Source organism: Gymnodraco acuticeps, unplaced genomic scaffold (assembly GCF_902827175.1).
Source record: "Gymnodraco acuticeps unplaced genomic scaffold, fGymAcu1.1, whole genome shotgun sequence".
Lineage (NCBI taxonomy): Eukaryota > Metazoa > Chordata > Actinopteri > Perciformes > Bathydraconidae > Gymnodraco > Gymnodraco acuticeps.
In genome coordinates this window covers 1,688,583-1,705,495 of record NW_022990021.1, presented here as the reverse complement: position 1 = coordinate 1,705,495, position 16,913 = coordinate 1,688,583, and the positions used below count along the sequence as shown (strand labels likewise).

The window sequence follows — 16,913 nt, the reverse complement described above, 5'->3', positions numbered from 1 at the left end:
CTGACACAAAAGAATTACAACGAGGTATTGGTTGCTGTTGTGACTCAAAATTAATGTTAATTTCATATTAATGTCTTTCCAATGAAATGGCTGTCCTACACCCAATTAGAGAAGCGAGAAAGAGGGTGTATCTGTATTTGTGCTAAACTGTAATCCTTCCTCACAGAAAGGGAGGCGATTAAACAGGTTTAAAATACCACAATTCAGACTGTTCCCCCAGAAAAAACATTCTTATTTTATAAGCACATTAAGCAAATCAATTTAACATAAATTATACGCCTTTGTGACAAAGGCACTGAGTTGAAAGTCAACTGCAAATTGTACACATCAAAGTGAAACACTAAAATAAACTTTTGCCTTTGATAGAAAAAAAAATCAGTTTCTTTTTTTCTTTCTTCATGCAAGCTTAAATGACTGCTAACCCTATCAGAAATCACTGCCTTTTGTTATTTAAAGGCTCCATCTTCACAAGCTTAATTCTATGAAACTGCTTAAGGTGTACTTCCATCTGCACTGCATTCTGTCATTAGGATCACATTTGCAAATGCATGGCACACTCAGAAACTGAGGGACATTTTTATACAAACTCTTGAAGTGTCTTCTTAGATTTGGCAACCCCCCCTCACAGACGGGGTACTGTATTTGTGTTCATTTCATTAGGGCGACTGTTCAGTGTCGAGGGCCCCCCGAGGGGGAGACTGGCAGCGCCACAGCATTCATCATCATTACATCAGCGACCACCGAGATCTGCTATCTTAGGCTTATCAACACGGCACAAACGCACCGCAGCGCAGCGAGTTAGAGGGGAGGGGAGAGATGGGAGATGGAGACGATTGAGGGAGATTGTGAGCAAAAGTAGGATAAGAGGGGGAGAAAATGAATGGAGCAAGGGTGGAGTATGTGTGTTCATGATTGTGTGCATGCATGTGTGTGTGCACCTCTCTGTGCCCCTGCATGCCTGCACATGTTTTCCTGTGTGTACAATGTGTGTTTTTGCACATTTCGCAGCTATGCCAACAACATTAAGGGCTCCTGCACAGCTGGAATAACTAAAACACTGAGGGGCAAAGGGGGAGGAGGAGTCTGAGCCCTATAGCGAGATTAGCTGAATCTAGCAATAAAACAGAATACGCTGGCTCAGGCTGCATGTGTTTGCATTGGATAAGGTCAGTGAGGGGATGAGGCCCCTGAAGGAGACAGTGCAAGTGCTTGCTGGTGGTTGGAGGACCTGTCGTGGGTTCAATATCCCGACTGAGGAGGTGTTCCCGAACTCAATGGCTCTCAGAGGAAACCACATACTTAGGTTTCCATGCTGTGTTTAACGCTGCACTTAGGGCTTGCCCTTGGCCCTGGAAGGCAAAGGGGAAGGGGGGGATTGGGGATTTGGTGGTTGTGGCTCCCATTCACCAGTGAAACTTAACAGTGTGCCCAGATGGCACTAAGTATGGCCTACAGCCGACGGGGACCAGCCCCTCAAGTAAGGGCCATTTAGCAGGAATTAGTCACACCCCGCCACACACACATATCAAATCCCTGATATGCAATGCAAACTGGTTTAGCGCTAGGCCTTCTCACCCTTTTGTAAACTGTGACATGTGACTGTATCATTTACATGTTTCCATGTCATCCTACAATGAGTCCACCTTTTTACTGCTACACTAGGTTTTTAAAAAAGTATGGTTGATACTTCTTTTGAGATTATTTATTCATGATTTGAATCAGTCAATCGTTTTATAAATGCTGCAGGGAAAAATGTAATTCATATTTTATGTTTTTTCTGCATTACAAAATATACCTGTCTTTAATGTACCTTTACACCTAAGGTGCAGCATCTTAATTGCATTCCTTCAGAAAACAATCTGGACTGCTATCACTATGCACTGCTCAATATTTGAATAGGGAAAGCTTGTGAATGAGGGGTGTTTGTATTTTGTCAAGGACATACAGTACAACAACACAGCCCATCAGTAGCTTTCAACGGAGCTAATAAGATTATCCTTGCATGCGTCTTGCTCCCTCAGACCCCTCCACTTGAGATGCTTTGGAAGGCTGGTGAGGGACCCTGTGTGTTGCACAGCAGAATGAGCTGAGTGCATCTTACATTCCTGGGTAACAAACCCAAACGATGTAATCGTAATGCTTACACGATGCTTCTTTTGCGCTCGCTACCCAGTAGATAAGGGGCAAATAAAGCATTCCCAACAATGGAAATCTTGAGCGTTTTCCCCACAGCCCCCTGCTTAATAGATTGTTTATTTATTTTGACTTTGCATTTGTTCGTGAGCCACTTGTGTCAGGGCAAGTGGGGCAGTGAGGAGTGAGACAATGGATATTGCAGGCAGCTTTGTTGCACTGGTGGCCCAGTTATGCAGTGTAGGTTTCCCCTGTTCTCCACTTTATTCATGTTTTTCCCATACTAAAACGTAGAGCCTTTGTTTGATCAGACACTTTCCCTGATTTTGGAGAAGAAGGAAAATATGCTTGTGCCGCCATTTACTGGAGCAAACAATGCAACCTATTACTTCAGCAAAAAATAACATGAAGGTTATAAAAATGCATTTTTTCTATAAGCTAAAGTTTGTTGGCTTGAACTCACGGAGATTATAATTAGCATTAATACAAATATTGTCCACACTCACTTTTCTTCTACATTTCTTCAGTTTATTACGAAATCAGTTGTTGAAGCAGCCACCATATACTGTAAAGCTAACGTTTCCGCTGGAGTGGCCGCTGCACATGGCACACTGTAAAGCAATAGAGAGTGAGTTCTGTATCCTGTCAGTGGGCCTCTCATCTCCAGTGAAAACAGTCTTGTGTTTGTGGAGGCATTCTTCATACAAGGCTTTAGAAAGCACTCCGCACGATGTCACAACCAGAGCGCCACAACGGCATCCTTCACAGCGAAAGAGTACATGTTACTGCGTTGTTTGAGAGCACAGTATTGCATGTGTGAGAACAGGGAAGAAGGGCCTGTGTTTGAGAGTGTGTGAGCTATACTGCATGGCGCTGTGTATTGGAGTTGGATGCACCAGGTGCTTTCTACGCCTCTCAGTATGCAAGTGCGATCATGGTGTGCAGAACATAAATAAGAGAGGGGACCCTGGGGAGGGGATGAGTGGAAGAAGAGAAATTCCTGTACTGATGAAAACCTCACACACAACTTCTCCTCACACATGCACACAGAGAATGATCCAGCAGATGAATGGTGAGTGTAGTGGCAGAGGGTATGGCTGTGACAGTAGGTCTTCACACTTAGACAAAGTTCAAAAAAGAGTGTTTGATGCAACTTTATAAGAGCAATTCTGAAATGTACAGCTACAGGTCATTGTGAAACCGTCCGGCCTAGTACTTAAAGGTCACCTATTATGCAAAATCCATATAAATGACATGAAAAGGTCAATACATACATATGTGTCCCCTCTGTGTAAAGAGATTCTGAAAGTTTCAGGAAAAATTATTAGCTTCTGTTTGATCCATTTATATAAAAACCTGTCTGAAAATGAGCTGATCAGATTTTGGCCACTTTGTGATGTCATAATGTTTTTTTGGATTGTGTAACCATTAGCCAATAACCAACCAAGGTAACACACCCCCACTTTATCACCTGAATCTCCTCCTAGAGCACCATTGTGTTCTTTTTAACCAAATATCTCAGAGGGGCGTGGCTCCTTATTTTCATCTAAAGTCAAAGATGGAGAATCGGCACTTTTGAAACAGGGCTGAAACAGAGGGGTTTATGGGATGCTGCAATGATCTGTTTGGTATTATTTCAGACAAACACTTCAGAGACATGTTTTGTATGTATCTGAGAGCTATCATTTCTTGTTGAAAAAGAGCATAATAGGGGACCTTTAAAGTTACCTTACCTCCTCTTGATCTTTCCCTCCTGCTTTCTATCTCCTTTTGCTTCATTCCTTTGTGTCATTGGAATAAGTGTTGGAGCGGAGTGAGTCAGTGCTGTGATTAATGACGGGCCCTGGCGTCTCCGGGGCCGAGCGCTAACAACAGCCAGGGGGCAGCGCGATAATGCAGAATAATAAAGCCAGCAGACAAACAACCAGGCAACGCAAGGCCTATTAGCTAGCCCCATCAGGACGGCTAAGTGAGAAATTAGCCCTTCCCCAGCTCCGACACAATTCATCAAGTGCTGCCCCTGAATCCCCCCTCTAGAAGTCATAATGTTTACTTAAAGACTGGCCTCGATGCCCCAGCGGCGAGCTTTATTGGCTCTTATTAATTCCCGCTCTGGCCCTCGCGGCCATGCCATTTAAACCGAATTAAAGGGGTGAAAATTGGATGAGATGAAGTTGTCTTGGTGTTTGGCTCTTGCATGATAAAGCCGGACCTAAAGAGAGGAAGACTTGGGAGGAGAACAAAAATAAGAGGGGAGGGCAAACAATCAGCATGTAAAGGAATGCTGAATGAAGCTGTCCTGAAATGTGCCGCAGTCAGTCAGAGGAATGTGGGAGAGAGGGGGAAAAGGAAGAGAAAAAGGGAGACATGGCATCGCTTTAATGCTAGACTTCCTGTGTGGATGGGAACTGATCCAAAAGGGTAACACTGGGTCACACATTCCACAGATGCAGAAACGAAATTATTATTGCTGTATCTAAGCATTCTCATCTTTCATCAGACCGGTTGAAAAAAATACCGTAAAATAAGGTCACTCTATCAGCACTCCAACCTTATTTCGACATGTCAGTGATGGACAGGATTGAAAGGGGAGGGAGTACACTCGGCAGGAGAACATGCCTTTTAATGAGGTGGCTGTTCTGGTCATGTAATAACAGAACAATGAGTCATACTTATGAAAAACGATAATGAAATTGGTCAGTTTTCATCAACTTGGTGAAATAACAAATGATCTTGAGATTCATATCTATATAGGTCACTGTTGATTATTTTTTATTGTTTTTGTGCATTTGTTTTAAAGAAATGCCAAATATTTGCTGGTTCCAGCTTCCAAAAAATGAAAATGTCCAACTTTTCTTCTTTTTCATATCATAGTAAACTGAATATATGAGTTTTTAACTATAAAACAGAAACAACCAGACATTAAAAGACATCAATCTGGCTCTGAAAACCTATCATGGCCACTAATATCTGTTATTTTACACATTAATTGAGGTTATTGAGTAATGGTAAAAATAAATGTCAATAGTTCAAATATTTTGCAGTTAAAAATGTTCCTCCCTCTTTGTTGTGTCAGTATTGCTTTCATCTGAAACCACAGCACTGAATGGGTTCACTGGCCCTTGTGCAGGCCTGTAAGTGGAGTATAGAAGTTGAGCTGTGTGTGTTGCATGCTTGGCGGCAGAGAGAGTGTGTTCTATAGAGCAGTATGGAGTGTATGGCAGCTGAGGTGTGAGATCAAAGACAGCTGAAGCTCTCAGGGAGTCCCGGAGACTTCTAGCTCTCTGACGGCTCTCCCCACGGCAGCGTCGGGAGACAACTCTCTCCCTTCACTTTCATATCAGCCACAGAGCCCCCCCATCCCTCTGCATCAGCTTGTAGGCTCCACACACACACACACACACGAAGTCTCAGAGGAATTGGCAGTGCTGCAAAAACCTGTACCCCACCTACAGCAACAGTACACACACAGGCTGTTGCTCGTCAGAAACACACAGCTGAATATCTTGAATTTTTAAAGGCTGAGTTGGGAGAAACTCATTCTCCCAGTGAGAGGATGTCACGCAACTCAAATACCAAGACGATATCGCACCACACAACACCGGAATGAGATGCCATAAACCTCACAGCGCTGCCAAGTGTTCAACAGAAAACTTCCCGTAAACTCCAAAGAGCACAGTCACAAAATGGCCCCCTGAAAATCCCCTGCATAAAAAGCGAGGAACAAGACTGTCATTAGACAGGCGGCCCCCTCAGGCCCCGCCGACTCTATCGTGAGGAAGCCAAACATCTGGGTGTATTTACGCGTTTCAGCTGTTTGCAACCCCGCCTCGAATAAATCTGGGAGCTGTAACACCATTGCTTAGGACAGCTCCTAAACAAACATGCTCAACGCTCGCCGGCTCACTCACTCACTCCTCTCCGCACGCTCATGCACCCCGGATAACGCAGGCGAATACATTTGTGGAGGAGGAGGAGGAGGAGGCCTTAATTGGTGCGCTTGACGTGTGCCTGGGGTTAATTGGGAAGCATGGAGAGCAGCTGGCTCCACGGTGGAAGTTGAGACAGGGATAATAAGTTCACCCGTTGCAGGAAAGACAGTTAGTGATGAATCAGATCATAGGAACAGTGTATCATCCTCACATCTCCCCCTCCTCCAACCTGCTCTCCTGACAAGCAGAGACAACCTGGCTCCCAGCTACACAATCTGGCACCTATCACGCAGGACTGGCAGTCTTTGGGAAGAGATCACCCGGCGATGGTTCACACACGTTCATTCAGCTAATCACTCACACACACAATAATTCTTACCTCTAGGACACGGAACCTAGTTTATCAGTTCGCCGGTCGATGTATGTAAATCTCTCCAACAATGTGTGTACTAATGGCTTATTACCCCGCGTTAGCTGGTTTGCATTGATCTCTGCGCCAGAGGGAGACGGGGAAACTAGAGCAGTTCGCTGCTCATATGTACCGAGCAGGACTATAATCACATCCCAGCTTGTTTCAATAAAGGCAACATTAGCATAAACCATCTCAAACACACTAAAACCTTCACCCCCGCTCAGTCCGTGCAAGAAAAAAGAGGGAAAAAACTTTCCTGGATTACAGGGTAATCATGGCCATATGGGATGGGTCGGTATAACTTTGCGTGTCTGTATAGATTGTCTCCACAGATTATGACTTTCAAAAAAAGAATTCCAGAGGAGCAAATCTTCAGCCAGTATATATATAGAGAGAATAGAAAGTGCTTCTTGCAGGATACTAATGGCTGCAAAGGGTTTAGATATAACACCAAACTCAGTTCCTTGTGCTGGGAGGGTGGCGGAGGGAGCATTTGGGGGCTGAAGGAAGCCCAGGTAGAGTCATAGGCAGTAATGGGAGGAGACAGCGACTTAGAGCGCCACACAAAAGCCAGGCTTTATAAATAATTCCAAAAGCTAACAGGATCCCTTGTATGTGTGAATCTGTGAAATACATTCACACATGAATGCACACACACCCCGCCACCAGGGGGAATAGGTTATGCACACTCCTCCGCTGGGGCCGCTGTGAGTCTGACCTGCCTGGATTGGTAAAATTGGATGAATATGTTTCTTGCATAGATGATGCAAACTAAAAAAAAAAAGTACCGAAGAAAAACTAAAGGGTCTATTTGAGCAACACACACATTGACGCACACTCCCTCACTCATAATGCAGGGCAGCAAAGCACACCGGAGACCTGTCTTGTAAATCTCTTTGTGAAAGCAGCTTTGGGGGGTAGACAGGGGCTTACACACTGAGCCCTGAGGTAGCGCTACAGACTCCACTCCCTCTAACCCCCCCATGGTCTTTCTCCCTCTCCCACACACATACTCGGCTCTCCTCTTCTCTCTTCCTCACTTTCCGTCTACCCCACATTTCCTCCTACTTTCTTGCCCTTCTCTCACCTTATCCATCGCTCCCTCCCACCCTCTATTCTTTTCCTCTCCCCTCTCTCCTCCCCTCTGTCCCAGCCCGGGCTCTAGAGCGCTGGTCCTTAGCCCTGCAGGCTCCCGTGGTGTTGCGGTGACTAATGTCCTGCCTTTCCTCAGACAATGAGTTTGAGACTGAGCCGGGAAAGTGTTGAGGAGGGAAAAAGACTCCAGCACCTTTTGACAAATGGAACCCTTCGCACAGCCGGGCCCACTGAGGGAGGCTTTACAATGTCGCGCTCCACGCTCCACGTCCTCCGAGGGACGGCTGCAACCCGCAAAGCCGCATCTGGGGGAATATAATGAATTCTTTGGGAAGTCTAACCTGGCTTTCTTCATGAATAAGATATATTTCCAAAGCATGTCGACCCCTCTTAATAAAAACACCAGTCTGGCAGGAATCGCCGAGGCCGTTTTAGGGCCCCATGTACACGTTAATATTTCTGTTTCCCTATACATTTTTCTCAGGCCTACTTCTCTCTGTCACTGCAAGGCCAGACCTGCATTTTCCCCTGTAAGGTGGAGGAGCCATGATGACAAACTGTCATTAAAAACGGCTGGAGTCCTTCTCTTTCAAGGAACTCAAACTCTTGGATGCTCCCTCCTCTTCCCAACACACCCTACCCCCCATGCAACCCTGAAAGGAACTGGGCTTTGTCTGAGGAGCAAAGGAGAGAGGAATCCCCCCCCCCCCCCCCCCCCCCTTCAAGCCTACCTCCCCTTCCCAAACCCTGTTCCTCACTCCCTGCGGAGTATTGTTAAAACACAGCCCCCTCTCTTTCCGCGGCCCGGGCTCTTAAAACAGCGTGCTTTGCATGAGAAAAAACGATTAGTCTTCAAATGCTCCGCTGTCAAAGGAGGGCTCTTTCAGGTTGGGGCAGAAATTTGCTCAGATAGTAGAGTTCCCCCTTTTGTTTTTCTAAGATGAGGCATTATTTGAGCCAGGGTCGGTTAGCATTCATTGCTGAGAAGAACACACTAGAGGGGTTTTATAAGGGATGCCCCCCCCCTACTTTTTCCAACTTGCCCCAAGTCCGACGGAAATGAAGGAGCATGAGTGGGGGAAGAGGTACTCATCTAAACATGTTTGGAGAGGAGAGAGAATGTCCGGGCCTGGGCTTCTTTCAGGTATTAACCCTGGGATTTACATTTGACATTCAAACAATAGACCCCTCCTTGACCTCTACTCCAGGATGCAGCAATACTCAAAGATAACTCCCACTGAAAGACAACTACGAGCAGCATGGGATTGCAAACACACGGGGTGCACATTGTGAGCATTATAGCATGACAATGCATAACTTAATTAATGGTGTAAGGACAGGAGTTACTCAGTTAACTAAATAACTTTTTATTTTTTTTGCTTAGTTCAAATAATGTTGAGGGGAAAAAAAGTGTGTGAGTAGAGCCTGACTCATGGCTTCACACATCAAGAGCCAGGGGTAAGTGACAGATCATTGTTCACAGCAAGCGACCAGTTCATCTGTCCCCCCATCAACACCCCGGCCCAGAAAGCACAGACCCCCTCACGGATGCCACAACCGGCTCCCATCAAAGCTGACACAATGCCACATCTGCAATAACAGCACCGCCGGCCCCGGGAAACTGTGTCTTTAGGCGTTCAACTTTACACGCAGCCCGCAAACAAATGGGCCCCAAAGCACTTCACCTCTTGCTGCTACACTTCACACTGCAGACTTAAAGACAGTTTTACGGCGGCTACAGCAAACAGAGGAGGAGATGAGCGGCGCCCACATGCAGGCGTGAGCTGTCCTGTTTCTCCTCAAGTGTGTGAGAAAAGAAAACGCAGCCGTTAACTGGCACACTCTGCATTCTCGCACCCAAAACAATAAAATGTACCATGACCTTCACCTGGGCTTATGTTAAGCTGTCAAGTACAATTTGATCGATCGTAAATTCAAATCCCTCAATTCAAATGTGCTGTTTTCACTTTTTTTTTTTTTGCCTTACTTTGGGAGGGTATAGTTGACCAGACTAACTGTCAGGTCCAGTTCGTTTTTCCAACAGACCAGAGCAACGGAAAACAAAATACTCTCTCAGCCCCTGCTAAGGCAGCTTGAGCTCCCACTCGTTTTTCCTCCCTTTAGACACATTAAAAAAAGTGAAAGCACCCACAAGAGAGGGGAAAAGAAAGAAAGACAAAATAGAAGCTAAACATGTTCAGTGTGTTTGTGTATAAGGGGGAGAAGAAGACAGTTTGAATGAGCAGCATGTACATGCATGCAGTTGGAGTGCCATGAGGTGTATTAATGTTGTGTCAATATGCTGTTTGCGAAATCCTCAAGTGTATTAAGATTCCTGTGTGTGTGTGTGTGTGTGTGTGTGTGTGTGTGTGTGTGTGTGTGTGTGTGTGTGTGTGTGTGTGTGTGTGTGTGTGTGTGTGTGTGTGTGTGTGTGTGTGTGTGTGTGTGAGTGTGTGTGTGTGTGTGTGTGTGTGTGTTTCATATACATATCTAAAATTACAGTGTGATATCTCACACCCTCTTCATAGCCACTTTCCCCACATGGCCTTATCCAAAGACATCACCCGGCTTGAAAGGTGCCTTTAGCAGGCTCCTTGAAGCAGGGAGTGGGGGTCCCGCTCTGGGACAATGATGGTTGAGGTGGAGGGGAGTCGGGGGAGCAGGAACACATAGCATATTAAATCTGCTGGCGGAGCTGGGTCGTCCGCGCGGAGAGCCAGAGAGCCAGATCTGAGGCATGCCCTGAAGGGATGGCTGGGCCTGGGGATTAGGAGGCCAAGGAGAAGCCGCTGCGCGCCCGAAGACCCCTTCTTGTCTCTGCTCACACGCAAATGCATCCAGACGTTTTGACGCGTCTCAGGTTTGCCATCTCAGTCCAACTTTTCATAGCACTGCTCCGCGCCTCGCAAACCACACCAGCAAACACACACACACACACACACATTTCCACCCGCTCTCATGCAAAGCATTTTTTTCCCTCAATCACTACCTCTGTCTGACTTGTCCTCTTCCTTTTCTCACTGTGTCTGTTTCATTTGATGTCCACATATCAAAGTACCAAATCATCAAAGTGAGAGTTTTCTTTTGGGGGCCATCTACTCAACTACTCCAGTTACTTGCAAGGGAAGCAACAGCTAATCAAATTATAAAGGGAATTGCTCCAAACTGATCAGATGGTTTCACTGTATTTTTAAACGTAATAATTGTCAGTTTTTACACTTCAGAAAAACCTTTAAATAAGCAAACACTAAAATAAACTGCAGTCCTCATTATCTTAAGGAAAATCAACTTCCACACATTACCCTCGTTTTAACAAAACATTTGCCACCTCTTTGAGGGCTTCAGTTTGCAGCATTAGCACAACAACAAAGCTCATTAGGGCTTCTGGCATAAAAACCTGATAACAGGTATTCTTCCTGCAGGGTGTAAAAGGCCTGAGGACAGAACCCGCCATTAGCTGTGAATGCAAGGCCCCTTAAAAAGAGGAGAGAGCCATACCTCAAAAGCTAATAGCATGTCATCTCCCTGCATTAACATGACAGCCCTTATTCTGCCAGGTCGCCAGGTCACCGGCGTACCGGGCCAGTGTCGCTATGCATAATTCTACTTAAAGAATTGCTTAAAGTTGAGATAAGAGAGCACGCTGCTGCTATCTGACGGACTGACTCCTGCAGAGGGAAACGCTATCCGCCTGTTCCTCCCGCATGGAGCTGAAGTGGCAGAGTGCGGCTATGATACATCTCTGCTGGCTACAGTAAGCGAGTGGCTCCGAGTTGTGCATCTCATTCCAGCAGATTAGCATCTTAAACACTGCTGCATTCATCACTGCTGCTGCATCACAATGAGACAATGTGCTTTTTTGGGGAAAGGTGCACCTGTTTGACATCAGTTAACCCCTTGGTAGTGTGTTTAGATCAAATGTAATAGTACCAAAAACTATTTTAAGTTTTCTAATATGTTATTTATACATATTAATTATTGAATTGTGTTTTGTGGCTTTTAAATGATTAATATATATCACATCCTTTACAAAGAATACTGACATAACTGACTGTGAGAACAGAAATTAAACAGTTATGTTCAATGTTTTTTATAACAGTGCAGGAAATTAAATACAAAAATGTCTCAGATTTACCTGTCATCACTCAATTTTAATTAATCTAATTTAATTTAAGGCTCATAGAAAATAAATCATATCCTATATATCTTTTATAAAATTATAATCAAATGCCATCCCAATCTTGGCCTCAAATATTATTTATATAAGCAATTATATTGTATATTAAAGCATCACTTTGATGAAAAAATTGTTAAGAGGCCACAAAAATCAAATAAAAACAATAGGGGGTAATTGTAAAGCCATGATTGTTAAATCACAATAAAGGAAATTACTTTGAAATGATTCTCATGATGTCATTTGAAAATAAAAATATTAAGCCTTAAATCTGTGCGAGGCCTGGTCCGTCTCCTTATTCTTTTCCATTTTAACTGAGCTGAATCATTGACATGACAGTGATATATTCCCTAATAAACTGCCTTGTTATTTTGTTATTATAAATAAAAATAGGGGACATATTGAATGACAGTTTATGTGACAGTCCCATTTTTATTTTATAAGACAAATGGAAACAAGACCTGCAAAAAAGCTTGCTCAATGCCAAAATCCACAGTAAGGATGAATGATGGAGCAACCTCATAAAAATAACTAAATGGAGATTTTTATCTGTGTGAACTTGTGCTGTTAAACATCTTATTTGGTGTGTTCACTCACTGCTCCGTCTCAAGGCAGCCAGACCTCCGTTAATAATTTGCCAAGTGTCAAAAAAAGGAGGATTTGAGCAGCACCGCATGGCTGAGCACCTCGGACCCTCATCGTCTGTGTGAAACCCGAGAGCAGACAAGCAGATAAAATGTGGAACAGCTGGTGAGCACAGGAGGGACAGTTTCAAACAAATATCCGCACATGTGGAGGGTTGGGGGCTCTCAAATGTTTTCATGATACTTTTTTTTAAATATGTTTTTGTGTGTATTTTTGCTGTAATGATAACATGGACACACCTGTTATTGTAATAGCCCCTCTTATAAATGTTTAATTGTGATAAATCCAGTGAATTTTAAACCTTAACAGTCACTTTGCACCATTTCAAATGTTGCTTGGGGCCCCATAAAACTCCCCTCATGGACCCCTGCAGGGCCACAGACCCCCACTGTAATGGGCTTACATTTCTCTGAGCACATGTACATGCCTTCAAACACGCTATGATGTATCCTTTACACGTTTTTTTCTTTTTTGAAGATGAAGGAATAACATGATAATACCAAAACTTCCTCATTCAAATCAAATGGCAAGATTTAATTGCACAGATGGTCTTCATATAAATTATTTGGCTGCAGTTTTTCCTTATAAAATATATCTTTATTTTTTGAGCAAATATTCCCTGTTTAAAAAAAAAAAAAGGCCTACACTGACTAATTACATTCTAAAAATACTATGTAAACCAGTGATGAAGAAATATTTGGGGTTGTACAATTGTTATACAATTAAATATGTCTAAAAGTAAAAGGTCAGGTCGAGGCTTGGTTGGATTTTAAAAATAAAATAGTATCTGTGAGCATGTGCATGTAAGTGTTCCAATAAGTCAGCACACTCTAAGAGGATAACCCGAATCAATAACAGACACTGAAATATGATCACACATGCACATACATATGCATGCCTCCTTCCCCCTCCCCCCACGCGCGTTTCTTTAGGCAAAAGTCCAATAAAGTTTCATGTCTGCATAAATTCACTTCAAAACTCCCGTCAGAATTACACGTGTTTTTTCTGTTTAACACATCAAAGATACCCAAAAGAAACAAGTTTCCTATTTCCAACAAACTTTATGCAACTTTAGGCTTGTTTTAAAAAAGCACATCTGTCCGTCGGATACTATACCATCGGGGCTTTCCAACAACCAACACTTATTTCACAGAGCATAAATCACACACCCAGGCCAAGTGTAAAACAAGTATGTTCTGCTTTTTCTGGGGGTCGAAGCTTTTATAGCTGTTGTTTTTTAAAAGCTGGTGTTTCTTACCACTTTTGTCAGTTAATCCACTTCATGTCTACATCTTAACTTGTATGAAATTCCATCTTTTTGAAATGTGAAACCTCTCCTGCTTCAACTCCCAAACTTTAAAAGTAGACAAATAAGCGCAACAATGAGTGTAATATGTTAAGAGATTACTTACTTTTTGGGGGGTTTCCCCTTGTAATTCTTGACTTTTTTTATCTTCACAGGAAAAAAATGATTGGTCTTCTTTCTTCGGCTTGTTCTGTCGCTAACTTGCAGATGTGCCTTTGGAGTTGCCTGGGACTTTTCTTTACGCTGCAACTCCAACTCCGAAGCGTCGCTGCCAGACTTTTTCCTCTTCTTTCTCCTCCTTCTCACAGTTTGCTGTGTGCAAAAACCGCCCGACTAACACCATCAGCCTTCCGATAATATCTGCTGATAGCAGACCACAGATGTGCGTAAAAACAACATAAGCGTCAGAGAAGCGCATGGAGAGTTGTTATTACATTTAGTGCGCTTTTTCGAGGAGAAGAGAGAGGGCGAAGTGTGGGACTCCAGCTGCTCCTTCGCTCGCTTGACTCCTCCCTTCGGATTGCTTCCTCCTTTCCTCTCTGCCTCCCTCCTTTTTTATTTATTTTCTGTACCCCTTTTCTTTCCTTCTTTTTTCTTTCTTTAAGACAACATTTGTTTTATTGAAATCCTATAGTAATTCCTGTTTTATAACTTGTGAAAAAAACACACAAACACAATACTGAGTTTACCAAATACCTTTTTCTAATAGGCCATTGGAACACAAATCTATAACTTATACAATTTAAGAAAGGAGAAATAATTTCACAATACACTTACACTAGTTAGAAAGTTCTTTTATTTTCATGTTTTTTTTCTTTTTGTCTGTCCATGTGACTTCATTATAAGTGTTTGAATGAGCCCGTAATTGAAAATATCAAGGGAATACCAGGACGCTGCTTTAAAGATTATTATGTCACCTTTTTAAACTACACTGCAGCTGTATTGTAACAGAAATTAGGGTTGCAAGTCATTTTACCCAAGTTTAAATAGCAGCAGTAATGATGTTGCCCTGTGTACATTCACATACACCCCTATAATTAAGCCTAATGGACGTATGACATCACATCAGCATAATGTTATCTTAAACATCCACAAATAAAATATTCATTATTCAATTGCATTGATTAAACATAATTCATGCTTGACGTGACAACTGTGAAAAAAATAAAATAAAATTGCTGTTGAGAATCATAATGAAAGGCATAATCATTTTGATTTGTTTCGAATCACAACCAGATGTATTATTGTTAATTAAACTGTAAGGTGAAAGTGATTATTCTACTGCTTCAATACAGGTTTTTTACACAGGCCTTTTTCTCAAGTATCCACCTTACATGCTCACAACTGTCAACTTATGAGAACTAAAAAAGGCTCCTGGGCTCAGCCTTCAGAGGGATACCTAATGCTGTGGAAAGCCCTCCTGTAGGGTTAGGTTATAATCAATATACATAATCAATATACAGGGAAATGATGTGGTAAGAGAGGTCTTTAGGGTGCTGTTTCAATCAATGAAGAGGTGGGAGTTTGGAGAGGAAAATCACCGGTTAATCGTTTGACCAGGATTTGAATGTGTGTGTGGCCGAGGGGTCAAGCCCATCAAGACACAGTCAGTGTAATTATCCTGATAATGACAGAAAATTAGCTGCCACTGCAAATTAAGTTGTCTTTAATCTTAAAGAACTCTCTATTTTATCAAGTATGTTTTACAACTACTATTCTGATGCCTATTATGCAAATAAAACTGCATTGACTAATTACTGCCGTCATCAATCAGAGCCCTCTGTCACAACTGACAGAATGTTGATATTGATGAATACTTCAATGTTCGATTCTAATTTTGGATGTAAGCCTTTGAGTTTGCTATTTTAAATAACTCAAAAACTGCCACTATTAATCAATAAATCAACAAATATAGATGTGCTCTTTCCATATGTCAAAATAAAAGCACAAATGATTTTTATTTGATCATTTTAAATAGCAAGGTTATACGTTTAAAAACAAACAACACACCCAGAAATGTTACACATGTACAATGAGAGAATATGTGATATCAATTAGTGTCAATAAAATAAAAATGCATGTGTCCGTGGTGACAGGAAGTCAGGCCAAGAGAGGAGACAGTCAAAGGTGCTCTGTAAGACACGGCTAATTCTCCTGTCAGTTTGTCAGGCGGTGCTCATCTGGCCTGGACTACACAGAGATAAAGTCCTTGTTATGAATCTCTCAAAGAGAATCCGAGGAACGTGGAGGTGGGGGAGAACATGAGGGTAAAGGAAGGGGGAGGGGGTGCACATGGGTATCAGTAGGGTTAGCGGCTCCCGAAAGTATTTCATCAAAGAGGGCCAGGATCCTGGGGATTGAGATTTTGCCTGGAGGCAAGTAACCAATGGTCTCCCAAGAACATATTCCAAAGTAAGGCTTGCAGAGCCAAAGCACACATCAAAAGCACCTCTGTAGCCAAAGCGATTCTGGAGGAGAAAAAAAAGGGGTTCGGGTCCCTTCTTGGCCCCCTGTAAGCCCCTGATCTCACCCCAATTAAGAAGGAACTACTGTTTGTTCCAGACCCTGAGATCTGCAGACAGGGAGGTGTACTCACCAAGGTAGGCACTCACAAACACAGACACACTCTCATACACACACACATGATAACCAATCACAAGCATGCACACACTCACATATTGTCACAATTCCAAAAAGAAATGCTGTGCACTGAAGATGTGTCTAAATGACAGAGTATGTTTCAGCCATGATCTCACTGAAATAATATATATTGTCCAAGTATGTTACACGAGTAACAGTAAATCAATACTTGGCAGAATCTTGTGTAGGCATTTGGAATTTTTCCTTTAATTCTGAGCCGCTGGACAGATGTCACTGTGAAACGGATACGGCAGAATAAGCATATTATATCCACACAGATGTGACTGCTGGAAATGCACTGGCTGCAGGAACAGAGGATCGACAGAGGCTCCTGTATCTGTCACAGCAGAACGGCAGCAGTTTAGGAAAGGGGGATATTTGAAGTGTCTTCAGGTGGTTTTGAGGCACTTTACCTCTTTAAACATGGCTGCACCACAGGAAATACTCCATTGGAAGAAACAGTCTTGCATTCAAATTGCAAAAAAAAGGAATTAGCAGGTGTTTCAGATGGAGAGGTGTTCATATTGCCACTGTGAGTGTGTATACTTATTGGATTGCTACATGGTGTAAGATTTT

The 16,913-nt window shown here is 43.0% G+C and overlaps 1 protein-coding gene across 2 annotated transcripts in view; it reads right to left on the bottom strand.

Annotated features, from left to right (window-relative positions):
• gli3 (GLI family zinc finger 3) overlaps positions 1–14,199 on the bottom strand; it is a 95,312-nt gene extending 81,113 nt beyond the window's left edge. For both annotated transcript variants that reach the window (XM_034214031.1, XM_034214032.1), the window contains exon 1: positions 13,804–14,199. The gene's annotated coding sequence lies outside the window, so the exon portion shown is untranslated. The remainder of the gene's footprint in view (positions 1–13,803) is intronic.
• Between the last annotated feature and the right edge of the window lie 2,714 nt (positions 14,200–16,913).